The following is a 13243-nucleotide window of genomic DNA, read 5'->3' as shown; positions in this document are numbered from 1 at the left end:
GGGACACCTCGCCTCGTTCCCTACATTCGAAAGGCTGTGGCCAAATAGATTCCAGAAACTAAAAAAACCCCAAACAAATCAAAAAACACAAACTTTCTTACTGGCAGCAACAAAAGGGAATAGAATATCTACCATGGTTCAGAATGCAAAGACAAAACTTTGAAGGTCTGTCCTCACTGAATGACATAGACAAACAGATCTTTATCACCTCCATTGTCATAATATTATTTTTGTTGTTCATCGTGCTTGGCGGAGCAGCCAGACTGGTCCAACTGGGGTGGGAGGAGGACTGCTGCCATGAATTTTTGAGTGGCTGAAACTGTGCATGACAGATAATCGTAATAAATCCAACTCCTGAAATCAAGTTCTCAATTAAAAGAGCCCCTTTTTGAAAGGGTGATACTCAGGTGATCTTAAAAGAATCTCCCCTTTGGGGAAAGAAGTGAGGCCGAGCAAAGTAAAAAAGGCTGCTTACCAGGCAGCTTGAGAGCATACACAAGTGGAGGGGAGGAAATCATTGTCATTAGCAGTCAATCCCATTTTTCCAGATCATTTTATTCAGCAAAGGAGACTTGATGGATGACTCTCTTCTCTTGCTGGTGTCAGAACGGAAGCAGAAAAAGAGGAAGACTCCCAGTGCTGATAATAATGCCTGTCAGAGGGAAGCAAAGCCAGCACTTCCATCTGGTGTGTGCCTTTTGTGTTTTAAATACTCTGTCCCAGGTTCTCTTATTGGGACAGATAATTGGGAGCTAACTGTATCCCTGAGAGCTATGTTGCAAAGCCTCATCGATTCTACAGCAGTGTCCCGGAGAGGGAAAAGAGAGAAAGACTTGATGAACAGAGCGGTTTGACTTAACGATACTATTATAGTGGTATCACATTTTCTCTGGCCAACCTTCTTTTTGACATAGATACTTTTGATTCCTAGGGAACACATAAAGTCCTCATTTACTTATGGGTTTGGGTGTATTTGTATTAGGTAGTATTGAAAAGTATTGTTGGGGAGTCACTGTTCTTTGCCAAGCCAAATCCATCCTTCCAGTTTTAGAGATAAGACTAGTTTTGCCTACTCAATGAGTCCTTTACTCCTTTAGTCTGCTCTGTAAGCAGGAATTGAACCCCATCTACCAACTGAAAAAAAGGTGGTACTCACCTAACCCAGAGCACTGAGGTTACTTATGTTTCCAACAGCAGTTAAAAGCCTGAAGGGAAGCAGAGAACAATGATGATTGCATTTCTCTCTGCTTGGGCTGGAGATAATGAGCCTCTCCTGCTGCCCTCGCACATGCATAATGCCGATGGACGTCAACCAGAGCCTCATGGTGCGCAAAAGCCCTCAGATCACATGAATCATCCTGAAAATAATAAGGACAAAGGGACACCCTTTTTTAAAACTTGGCAAAGAGAGCCTCTGTGGTTCCAAGCCTCTCTAGATGGTCCCAATTAAGAAGAAATAATTATCGTTGAGGAGACAGGCTGCCACTGTTTCAAGGTGAGCTTTTCATGAAGAAAGGGTAGAGCAGTTCCCAACACTGTGTTAGGTTTCCAAAGTCACTTCTCCAGGGACACATGACTAGCGAGTGTAGCAGTCCTCTCAGACACTGATCAAAACCTGTAACTTCTATATATTGGAAGGGAAATGAACAAAGTTAAAACAAGAAAGGGAAAAGAAAATTCTTCCTTGATTGCAGGAGGCAAAGTGCTTCCTTTGGAAATTTTTTTAACTCCTTTGGGCTTTTTGTTCCCTCTTTTGTAATGAGGACTTCAGTCTAGATCGGTGTTGGCCAAACTTAGCTCATCATTGATATAACTTGGGGAACTTCTTAAAAAAAGAAAAAGAACAGGCTTATAGTTTCTTCTCAGAGTAGACCTGGGGTAAATTCTGTAATCTTCAAGTTATCTGGAGAGTTATACAAGGATGGAAAATATTTGTGGGTGGCTTTTGCTGTTCTGAATACTGGAATTCTTTCTTCTTTGAATATTCTTTATGTATTAGAATATAGACTGGTCTGATATAGTTAATAACTGGGCATACGAGGAGAGACCATACTCTAAAACTAAGTCTAGTTATTGGCTCCAGTGGGCGTTAGGAGACAAATTTCAGAGGTTGAGGAAAGTCTAATGTGGCAAACAGGACATAATAGTAGATGTCCTGACACTGGGTCTAGCAAGATGGTGGAGCTTCCCAAAGGTTTAGGTATGGAGGGAGATGCTGGTCATTCATGTTCAGGCATACCAGTGGATATTTCACAGAGACCTTCCCACACCTCATACTACACAAACCACTGTCCCTATGTCATTGCTTCAAATAAAAGCTTAGAGTGATCCTTGAGTCCTCTCAGGCTCTCCCATTTGAGCATGATCAGGCTTTCACAAGTGGCGTGTTTTTACCCAGCTTCCGACATACATCCTGAATATTACTGCTTCTCAGCATCTTCAGAACGACAATCCTAGTTGAAAGCCCCACCACTTCTCACGTGAACTACTGCAATAGTCTCTTGACACGTCTCCTTGCCGCAAATCTTGCTTCCTTGACATTGTATGCAAAGGAACCAGTATGACCTTAACAAACACAAATCAGGTTATTTTACTTTTCTACTTAAACTTTGATCAGATCTTGACCTAAATTTCTCTCTTGGGTGCAGCTTATAGATAGACAGTTTAGTTTGTCAATGGAATCAATTTGAGAAGGCACAAGTGATCTATAAATGGTCACTCAGTGACTAAGTGACACCAGGAGTGTCCCTTGATCCAGAAAGACAGCACTTTTCTCAAGTCTCTTTTTCCACATTGCCTTTCCTGACTCATAATTAACTGAAACTTCTGCACATATGAGATCTTCATCTTTCTTACTCATATCAAGTGATTCTCACTGCTTTTCATAATGCACTTGATATTCTGCAGTTTGTTGTTGGGGAGTTTTCAACTTTCTCAATGAAGTGTTTATAGTGATTCTCTTTTCCTCAAGTCCCTCTTCTTCACTAAATGTGTTAAATGGTTCTCTGTCAAGGGGAGTGCTGGGGAAAGCTGTAATGGAAAGAAGAACTGCATGTCTGAAGGCACAGACACGTGTGAATCAGCTAGACGGACTTGGGCAGCGTAAGCCATTTGGTTGCCTATGACTGAAGCAAAGAGTGCTCTTGGAGGGACAGAGGGGTGAGGTTGGAGATATGGCCAGCAGCTGCCTGGTCATGAAAGGCCTTGCAAGCTATGTTGAGTTTCTATTGTTAAATATAAGGAGAGCCATGGAATGTGAGCCAGGAAAGGAGAATGATAACATCTGAGGTGTGGAAAGACCTCTGTGTGGTCCATGCAGCAGGAAGATGGTTGAGGGTGTGAGGAAGAGAGAGAAAGTGCACTGATAAGGTGTAGGGAGGGATTTGAAAACCAACACGAAGAATCCTCATTGACTCAGTCTTCAACTTATAACCACTTCTTTCCACATGCACAGTTACTGCTTTCGGTCAGGCACCGTCGTTGCTCTCTTGGGTAAGTGAAGTAGTTTAGAACTTACTGTCAACACAGTAACCAGAATGACACTTTTAGAACATAAATTATATTATGTTGGTTTGCTCTTCAAAATTCTCCCATGGTTTTCTAGCTCACTAAGAATCAAGGTCAGTCATTGTAATAACTGCAAGGCGTACACGAAATAATTTCCAGCTGTCTCTGTAATCTCATCTGATGACTTTCCCCTACTTCTGTGCTTCATCAAGACCAAACTCCTTGATGTTCTTTCACGATACTAGGCTTGTACCTTCCCCAGGGCCTTTGCAATGGCTGTTCCCTCTGCCTGGAATGCTCTTCTTGCAAATATCCATACAGATAATTCTCTGCTCTCCTTTAACTTTGCTCAAATATCACCTTTCTAAAAGAGCATACCAATACCCCTCTTTTAAGATTGTAACCTGCTGCAACTTCTGACCCTGAGCACCTAGATTTCCATCATGTTTCTTCATTATTTCCTCTAACACTTACCATGTTGCAACATACCATTGGATTTACTGAACTGTTACTTTATTAATAATTTATTTCTATATCTTGGTCTTTCATATAAGTCCCTGGGTAAGGATCTTGTTCACATTCACTCCCTGGTATATTCCAAGAGCTTTTTGGGGAGTGTGGACTTGAGAAAAATGATAGGACTAGTTTGTGGAAGAAAGTTTTCAGACTGAGATTCTATCTATAGATTTGTTTTCCTTCTACAGATTAGGCAGTGATAGTCAAGATTCCATTTCATTATCTAGTCACCTGGGTTCAGATGAACAAATTCTATGAAATATCTCAATTGCAGGCAGGCAAACTGCTTCTTTGGGAAATTCCTTAAGTGGAGGAAGGGCACAGTTTGAGAGCCAGAACTGAGTAGTGAGAGGAGGGGAAGGAAGAAGAGCAGGAGGAGGGGGCAGTGAGATGGGGAGAGGAAGAGGAGAAGTGAGTCTTTCTGAAGGGGAAGCTATTCATTCAAACGGTTACCCAGTGGTCAAAGTTAGCAGCTAGGATTCTATCTTTGAGTGCAGTTCCCAGTTGTGTTCTATTTGGCTTTCACAAGCCAACATTTTACAATAGCCTGGACATTTCTTATATAAATCTGGATTTTTGGTTCCTCTGGAAGAATCAGAACTGTTTTATGGAACTTCTCCTGTGTGCTTGTTTGGCCCTGGTTGCTCGGAGCTGAGGAGCCTCTTTTCCACTTGGACAGATGCCACAATGCCCACTATGCCCCATGACTGAGGTCAGGTGCCAGTCACTGCACACGTTACACTTTCACTGTTGTTTACCTTTTAGCAGAGAGATGTGTTTCTACCAGTGTCTCCATTGAAAGTTAGACAGTGTGTGCTAGACTAACAGTGAGTTTCAAAAAAAAAAAAAGAAAAAGCATATTTCTTTGTGAAAGCTTAGAGTATTTCTACATTTTCAATAAGCAAATAAAGAGTCTCCATCAAAAACCCAATACAAGAGGCCTACGTAAAACACACCGTAAATGAGAACTGTATCGTGTGCAAAAATAATACAAATGAAAGAGATGTGTGCTGAAAAGTTTCTTTCTTTTTTTAAAAAAATTATTTTTTAAATATATTTTATTGATTATACCATTACAGTTGTTGTTCTATTCCCCCCTTCATTCTCCTCCACCCTGCATACCCCCTCCCCCACCATTCCCCCCTTTAGTTTATGACCATGTGTCTCAAGTTCATTAGATTCTATATTTATCCTACTATTCTTGCCCTCCCCCTATCTATTTTCTACCTACTGTCTATGCTATTTTCTGTACCTTCTCCCCCCTTCTCCTCCTCCCACTCCCCTGTTGCTAACCCTCCATATGTTCTTAATTTCTATGGTTCCACTCCTGATCTAGCTGTCCTCTTGGTTTGCTTTTGTTTTAGGTGTAGTTGTTAATAACTGTGAGTTTGCTGTCCTTTCACTGTTCATATTTTTCATCTTCTTTTTCTTATATAAGTCCCTTTAACATTTCATATAATAAGGGCTTGGTGATGATGAACTCCTTGAATTTGAGAAGCACTTTATCTGTCCTTCCATTCTAAATGAAAGCTTTGCTGGATAAAGCAATCTTGGCTGTAGGTCTTTGGATTTCATGACTTGGAATACTTCTTTCCAGCTCCTTCTTGCCTGTGAGGTCTCTTTTGAGAAATCTGCTGACAGTCTGATGGGAACTCCTTTGTAGGTGACTGTCCCCTGATCTCTTGCTGCTTCTAGGATTCTCTCCTTCATTTTGGTCTTGGCTAATGTAATGATGATGTGCCTTGGTGTGTTCCTTCTTGGGTCCAACTTCTTTGGGACTCTCTGAGCTTCCTGGATTTCCCGGAAGTCTATTTCCTTTGCCAGACTGGGGAAGTTCTCCTTTATTATTCAAATAAGTTTTCCACTCATGGCTGTTTCTTTCCCCCTTCTGGTACCCCTATAATTCGGATGTTGGAACGTTTGAAGATGTCCTGGAGGTTCCTAAGCCTCTCCTCATTTTTTTTGAATTCTCGTTTCTTCATTTTTTTCTGGTTGGATGTTTCGTTCTTCCTTCTGGTCCACTCCATTGATTTGAATCCCAGTTTCCTTCCCATCACTATTGGTTTCCTGTGCATTTCCCTTCATTTCAGTTAGTTTAGCCTTCATATGTTCCTCTAATTTGTGACTATAATCAACCAGTTCTGTGAGCATCCTGATCACCAGTATTTTGAACTGTGCATCTGAGAGGTTCGCTATTTCTTTTTCGCTTAGAGTAAGCGAAAATAGCTTTTTCACTATTTCTTTTTCGGCTCTGGGGCTGTGAGTTCTTCTTGAGCCATATTTTGGACTGTTCGTGCATGTTACGTATGAGGAGTGGGCCCTAAGTGTTCACTAGGGCGGGGCAACTCAGTCGCTGGGTTGTGATACTGTATGGGGGGCTGGGGTCAGAGGAAAGCAATGGCTGTCCCCTCTGCCGCCTCCCACTGCCGGGGCCCTGCGTGGTCCATCCCACTGTGTGCGAATGTGCGACCGAGGTCAGCCTGCCGCCCTGTGCACTCACTGGGTTTGCCCACTGGGGCCTGTGCAGTCCATCTCACTGCTCACTCTTCTGCTGGTTTATCTGTGCACAAATGTGTGACCGTGGTCAGCCTGCCCCGCACCCTCACTGGGTCTGCGCTGCTACCCTGGCTGCCCGCGCCTGGGTTGGGGGACCTTTCCTGCCCAACCCTGCTCCGCTGCTGGCTTCGCCCCTCTCACCAGTCCTGGTTGAACGGTTCATTTTCGTCGGACTTCCGTATAGTTCAATTTTCTGTTCTTTGGCTGTGTCTTTGTTTACTAAACCTTTGTTGTATTCAAACTTGGTTGCAGGAGAAGGCACAGTGTTTCCACCTACGCCTCCATCTTGGCGGAAGTCCTGAAAAGTTTAATGATTTTAAAAAAGGAGGTGAAGACTAAAATCCCAATAAAGGTTACATTTTAAAATGAGTGAAATAAGTAAATCAGCTACACTAACTACTCCATTTCACTCCCCTTGTTACCCTTCTAGCCCCTGGCCTATGAGTTCATTACTAGTCTTTGCAGTTGGAGCCTTATTAATTCCCAGGATGTTGAATCAGATGTTTAGTTCTCATGGTAGTAGGGCAGGGGAGAAAGTTTGCTATTTTACAGTAATGCTTTTTTCTTCCCAAACTTTCTTTCCCATAGATCAGTGTGATGGGCTGAATTTCTTCCCCCCAAAATGTGTTGATTTGCTTGTAAATGTGACCTTATTTGAAAATAGGGTCTTTGCAGAGATAAGGATAAGCACTTCACTGAGATGAAGTCACATTTGACTAAGGTGGATCCTATTCGGAAACTCTTGTTCAATGTGACTGGAGTCTTACACAGAAAGGAGAAGAGACATGACAAATGCATGAGGAGAGTGCTATGTGGTGAGACCCAGAAGAGACCTCCGTGTGAAGGCCGAGGCAGAGAGTGCAGTAATGAGTGTACAAGCCAAGGTGCACCAAGCATTGCCAGCAGCCGTCTGAAGCTAGGAGAGAAGCACGGAACGGATTCTTTTTCAGAGTCTCCAGGAGGGACAAACCCTGCCAAGTCCTTGATTTCACACTTATGACCTCCACAACTGTGAAAGAGTACATTTCTGTTGTCTTAAGCCTCTGAGTTTGTGGCAATTTTCTGTGGCTGCCCTACAAAACTGATACAGTCACTTCAGGTAGATATTTAGGTTGCCGGTCTTGACTCAGATAATCCTATTTATTCTGATTCTTCAATGTCCATGACATCAATTTATAGTCACAGGTATCATGCTTCCCTATTAGATCAATCACTTTATTTTTTTTCTCAGAGAAACTTAGGAAGTTACTTTTTCTAGCCATGCAAAGTATGTGGCATGCAGCCATTAATTTGTGGCTCATGTCCCAGGAGAATCGCTTCTCTACCAAGTGCATACTTACACATTATATGCTATTTGCTAATTTGAAAGGCAGCTCAAGCTTATCTTTTATCAATGTATCATGATAAAAGGAGCCTCTAAGTTGCTTGCTGACCTTTGCAAGCAGGTTTTTTCCCCACCACTGAAATAAGCATGCTCCCTCCATACAAACCACTGTGTAGGCTCTGATGGTGTCACCATTTGACTCCCTTGGAGAAGGTAACACGATGCATTGAGTCATCTGAAGGACATCAACTGGGGTTATTTTCTCAGTGACAGTTTTGGTGTCGTTCTGTACCACATTCTTAGATACTGATCAACTTGTTGAACAGGGGCGTTTTGACACTGTAGTTAATTCATTTCACGGCAATGTAATCTTCTATCATGTAAAGATAGCATATTGTGCTTTCCATCTAAAAGAAAAAAAGAAATGTCTTGAAAAAATGCAATTTTATTTTTTATTTTATGTCACGCAACTATTCAGAAGTGGTCAAGAAGACAATTCTACTGAGACTTAAGTTACACTGTCTTTTATGTAACTTTCTAAAATGCAGACTCATTGACAGAGAGCCAAGACAGGAAGAGAGGCCTCATAATCCATTAGCTAGGCTTCACTCACCCCCATGGTGTCATGTAGTGTTTTTGTTAAATTATTTTGTTATGCTTATGTAAGCCTAAAATGATTTAAGATGCCTTAAAAGTTTCATGCCTTGCTTTACTTTTTGTGTACAAATTATTAAAAGTGTTATAAACTGGACTCCTTTGAAGTACATGCACAGGGCAACCGAGGGGCCTCTGCACCAAGTGGGAAAAACTTTTATGGCAAATCCTTCAGAAGTTGAAATGGCCTCTGAGCAAATCCAGATCATGGTGCGTGAGTCACGACTGGTGTTCGTTGTGCTGTTCTGGTCCTGGCTGTTCATACAGTATTAGTAAAGGGGTGTTTTTTTTTCTTCCCCTGAGTATTTAGGACCAAGTGCATGCATTTTTCTTTCCTTTTCCTTTATTTGTGCTTTGATACACTGTTCTCTTTGGTCAATGTATGCCCCACATTTAGTTATAAGTTTAATTTAGTTAGCTAATACTTTTAATAATGGAATAAGTGTTGGTGAGTCTGCCATACAAAATAGAAGCGAAAACCTTGAAAATGATCTATCTCAAACTGTATGTCTTACCCTTTTCCTTCAACCCTGCCAACCCCCGCTTTCTGACTGTGCTCGTTTTCTTGATGTAGCTTTTATTGCCTCTATAACCATTCCTACAGCAGTATGTCTATCTTAGTTATTTTTAGCTTTTAGAGGAGGGTATAATGCTTCCTGTAATTCTGTAAGATTCAGAATTCCACTTCATATATAACTGAGATTCATTTGGTTTGTTGCATGACACTGTAGTTAATTCATTTCACGGCAATGTAATGGTCTATCATGTAGAGATAGCATATTGTGCAGATTTTCTAGTTTCCAACGGGCAATTGGGTTATTTCCAGGCTTTTGCTACTGTGGACAGTATGCTATGAATATCCTCTGTTATACCTCTACAAAGGATCCCCTTGTGTATGCAGTAGGAGTTAAATGCTAAGCCTTCAAATACATAATATACAATGTTAAACTATAAAGGCGAACTCTTTTCCAAAGGGACTGTGCTCATTTCTACTCCCACCAGCAAACTATTAAAGATCCTGTGGATTGTTTTGAACACTTGGGGTAGTCAGACATTTTAATTTTGGGGAATTGAAAGGATGTAGAATGTTATCTCATTGCAGTCTTATATTCATATCTTTGAGATAGTGAACAGCTCTTTATATATTTGTTGGTCATATGTGTTTCTGGTTTTGTGAGGGATTCTAACATATCTTTTGCCAATTATTCTATAATTGTGTTTGTTGTTGATACTCATATATATTGTATTATAGATTCTTGATATTAATCTTTTGTCCACTGTGTGTATTGTAAGTATATTGTGCACCTGTACTTTCACTTCCTTAAAAAAAACTGAAGTTTTTTTCCTGAACACAATGATTAATTTTAATGTAGCACAATTGATCAATTTTTACAGTAAACATTCTTAGAAATATTTTCATACCCCAAAGACGAAAAAATTGTAATATATTTACTACTAAGAGCTTTAAGTTTTATCTTTGATGTTTAAATCCTAATTTACATGGAATAGGTTTTGGCATTATTATGTGAGATGGGGATCCAATTTCATCTTTTTCCACATCGATAATTACTTTTTCCCTGCTTTACTTATTGACCAATCTCTGCTTTCCCCAGTGATCTTACATAATAATCTTTCATGCCAAAGACCCATTCATAACATTCATATTATCTCTCCATGATGACTATAGTGCCACAGTCAACCCTGAAGTGCTAAGAATGGCCTTTCCCCCTCGTTCTTCTTCAGACGTGTCCTGGTTACGTTTGCCCTCCATTTCTCATACAGCTTCAGCGTGCTCTTCATAAAGTTCCGTAAGGTGGGAATTTGTTTCAAATCTTGTTAATCTTTTGAAATTATTTTAGGAATTTCTGTTTGTCCATAGGCAGGAAAATGATTTAGTATCATTTCCTTGTATTTTATTTTTCTTTTAAGGTAGACCATCTGACTTTTTAGTGTGAATACTCAGCTCATTAATGTTGATGCTTTTCATATAGTTTGTTATGTACTGTTTCCCATTATCTTTTAAAAATGTCCATTATTTCTTTTACCTGTGAATGACTTAGGAGGATTAAAAAAATTGGTTAGAGTAGCTTTTGTTTATTTCTTCTGATGATCCCTCACAGATAAACACCCTAAATTAAATTTCATGGCCTATAAAAGTAAGATCACAATCATAAGTACCTTGTAGCTTTGTCTTGAGGATTAAATGAGTTAAGGCATGTAAACCATTTAACACAGTGCCTGGTGTGTACATATGTATCAAAAATATTAGCTGGGATTATTTCTTATGATGTATTTATGAATCATAGTATTTGTCCAAAAGTGCAGAATTGGGGGCTTGTAGAGATACTCTCAGCATTCTTAAAGATAACATTCTGGGTAAATTTTACATGAGGAGATACTTTGTATTTCATTCCACATTAATGGAAAATAAGAATTTGAAAAATGCTACTACATGGACATATTGTATTTTCTTCCATTTTAATATGCCTCTCCATATTTAAAAATAATATTTTGCTTTGAGTAACACAAGAGATAATCCAAATTCAACAGCTATACTCAAAAGAAAGTAGAAGTCGTACAACACCCTGCTTTAAATTAACATAAAGTATTCTGAACAATGTACATTTGTGCATTTGTCTTAATTGAATAGCTACAATCCATAATCAGTGAGCAGAAAATCATAGAACACAGTGCCGGTACAAATTTAACACAAATTTACTTGCATAGGTTTAAATTGCAGTGTTTCTATAATAAACCAGAAAGGCTACCCTTTCACTCTTGCAGATTGTTAATTAGTATCTTCCTTCTAGTGCGAAAATGCTCTTGCTATACCAAGACCTCATTCTGAACAAATGCAAATGTCTTAGAATAAAAACAATGCATTTGCTTTGTGAGTTTAGTTTTCCCTATTTGGGCTCTAACTATAATTTGAAAAAAAAACATAGTTTATATTTCTACCGTGCCTTACAATTTTCAAATCCTCTTTCTATCCAAAAGTTCATTTGATTACTCCTTCAATTTTACTAGTAGCTATTGGTCTATTTAGGCTTTCTGCTTCTTCTTGATTCAGTTTTGGAAGATTGTTTCTAGAAATTTGTCAATTTTTCCCAGGTTGTGCAATTTCTTGGCATATAGTTGTTCATAGTAGTTTCTTACAATCCTTTGTATTTCTGTGGTATTTACTGCCAACTTACACCATACACCAGAAAAAACTCAAAATGGATAAAAGACTTAAATATAAGTTGTGGCACCATAAAAGTTCTAGAGGAGAACATAGGCAGGAAAATCTCAGATATTCCCACCTAGAAATATTTTTGCTGACATATCTCCTAGGGCAAGAGAAATAAAGGAAAAAATAAATGAATGGGACTACATCAAACTAAAAAGCTTCTGCATGGCTAAAGACACCATCATTAAAATGAGATGGGAATTGATGGTATGGAAGAATGTTTTTGCCAATGATACATTGGACAAAGGTTTGATCTCCAAAATATATAAAGAATTCACACGACTCAATATTAGGAAGTCTAATGGTCTAATTAAAAAATGGGCAAAGGACCTCAATAGATACCTTTTCAAGGGGGACATGCAAATGGCCTATAGGCATATGAAAAGATTCTCAACATCACTAGCCATCAGAGAGAAGCAAGCCAAAACCACAATGAGATATCTCACACCTGTCAGAATGTCCATCATTAATAAATCAATCAACAGTAAATGCTGGAGAGGTTGTGGAGAGAAGGGAACGCCAGTATACTGTTGGTGGGAATTCAGACTGGTACAGCCACTGTGAAAAACAGTATGGAATTATCTCAAAAAACTAAAAATGGAACTGCCTTTTGACCCAGTGATTCCACTCCTGGGAATATACCCTAAGAATCCTGAATCACCTATTTGAAAGAACCTATGCACCCCAATGTTTATAGCAGTGTTATTTGCAATGTTCATAGCAGTGTTATTTGCAATAGCTAATTGCTGGAAACAGTCTATGTGCCTATCAGTGTATGAGTGGATAAAAAACTGTGGTACATCTATACAATGCAATACCATTATGCAGCAGAAAGAAAGAAGGAACTCCTACCTTTTTAAGACAGCATGGATGGAACTGGAAAGCATTATGCTAAGTGAAATAAGCCAGTTGGTAAAAGACAAATACCATATGATTTCACTTATCAGAGGAAACTAATGGGCAAAATTAATTAACAAAATAAAACCATGGTCATGGAAACATTGAACGGGCTGATAGTGACTGGAGTGGGGGGGCAGGGAGAGGGAGGATGTTGGCAAGAAGGGGAAAGGACTAGAGAAAGAACATGTTTGAGTGACACATGAACATGGACAATAGTGTGGAAATTGACTGTGGGAGTGGGGGATGGGATGGGTGGAGGAGGGCAAAGCTGGGAAAAATAGAATAACAAAAAAAGAAAAAGAAAAATGCAAAGGTAGTAGTGATTCATTAAAGACTGTTGTTTGGTGAAATAAAATCCCCAACAAAATCTCATTTGACTCTCACAATTTTGGGGGAGGTTAATAGAGCAATGTTCTGTTACCCGTTTTAAAGAAACTGAAGCCCAGAGTAGTAACATGATTTAATTCAAGATTGGAGAGTCTTTAAGTAGCAGAATCAAGAGGAAAGTCGAGATTTCCTAACTTCTAGTCAGTGCCCTTTTTAGTAACTCCTATTCC

The sequence above is a fragment of the Sturnira hondurensis genome, unplaced genomic scaffold (assembly GCF_014824575.4).
Source record: "Sturnira hondurensis isolate 20B ecotype Veracruz unplaced genomic scaffold, ASM1482457v3 Scaffold0000780, whole genome shotgun sequence".
Lineage (NCBI taxonomy): Eukaryota > Metazoa > Chordata > Mammalia > Chiroptera > Phyllostomidae > Sturnira > Sturnira hondurensis.
The sequence above is the reverse complement of the archived record's forward strand: the minus strand, read 5'-3'. Positions refer to the sequence as shown.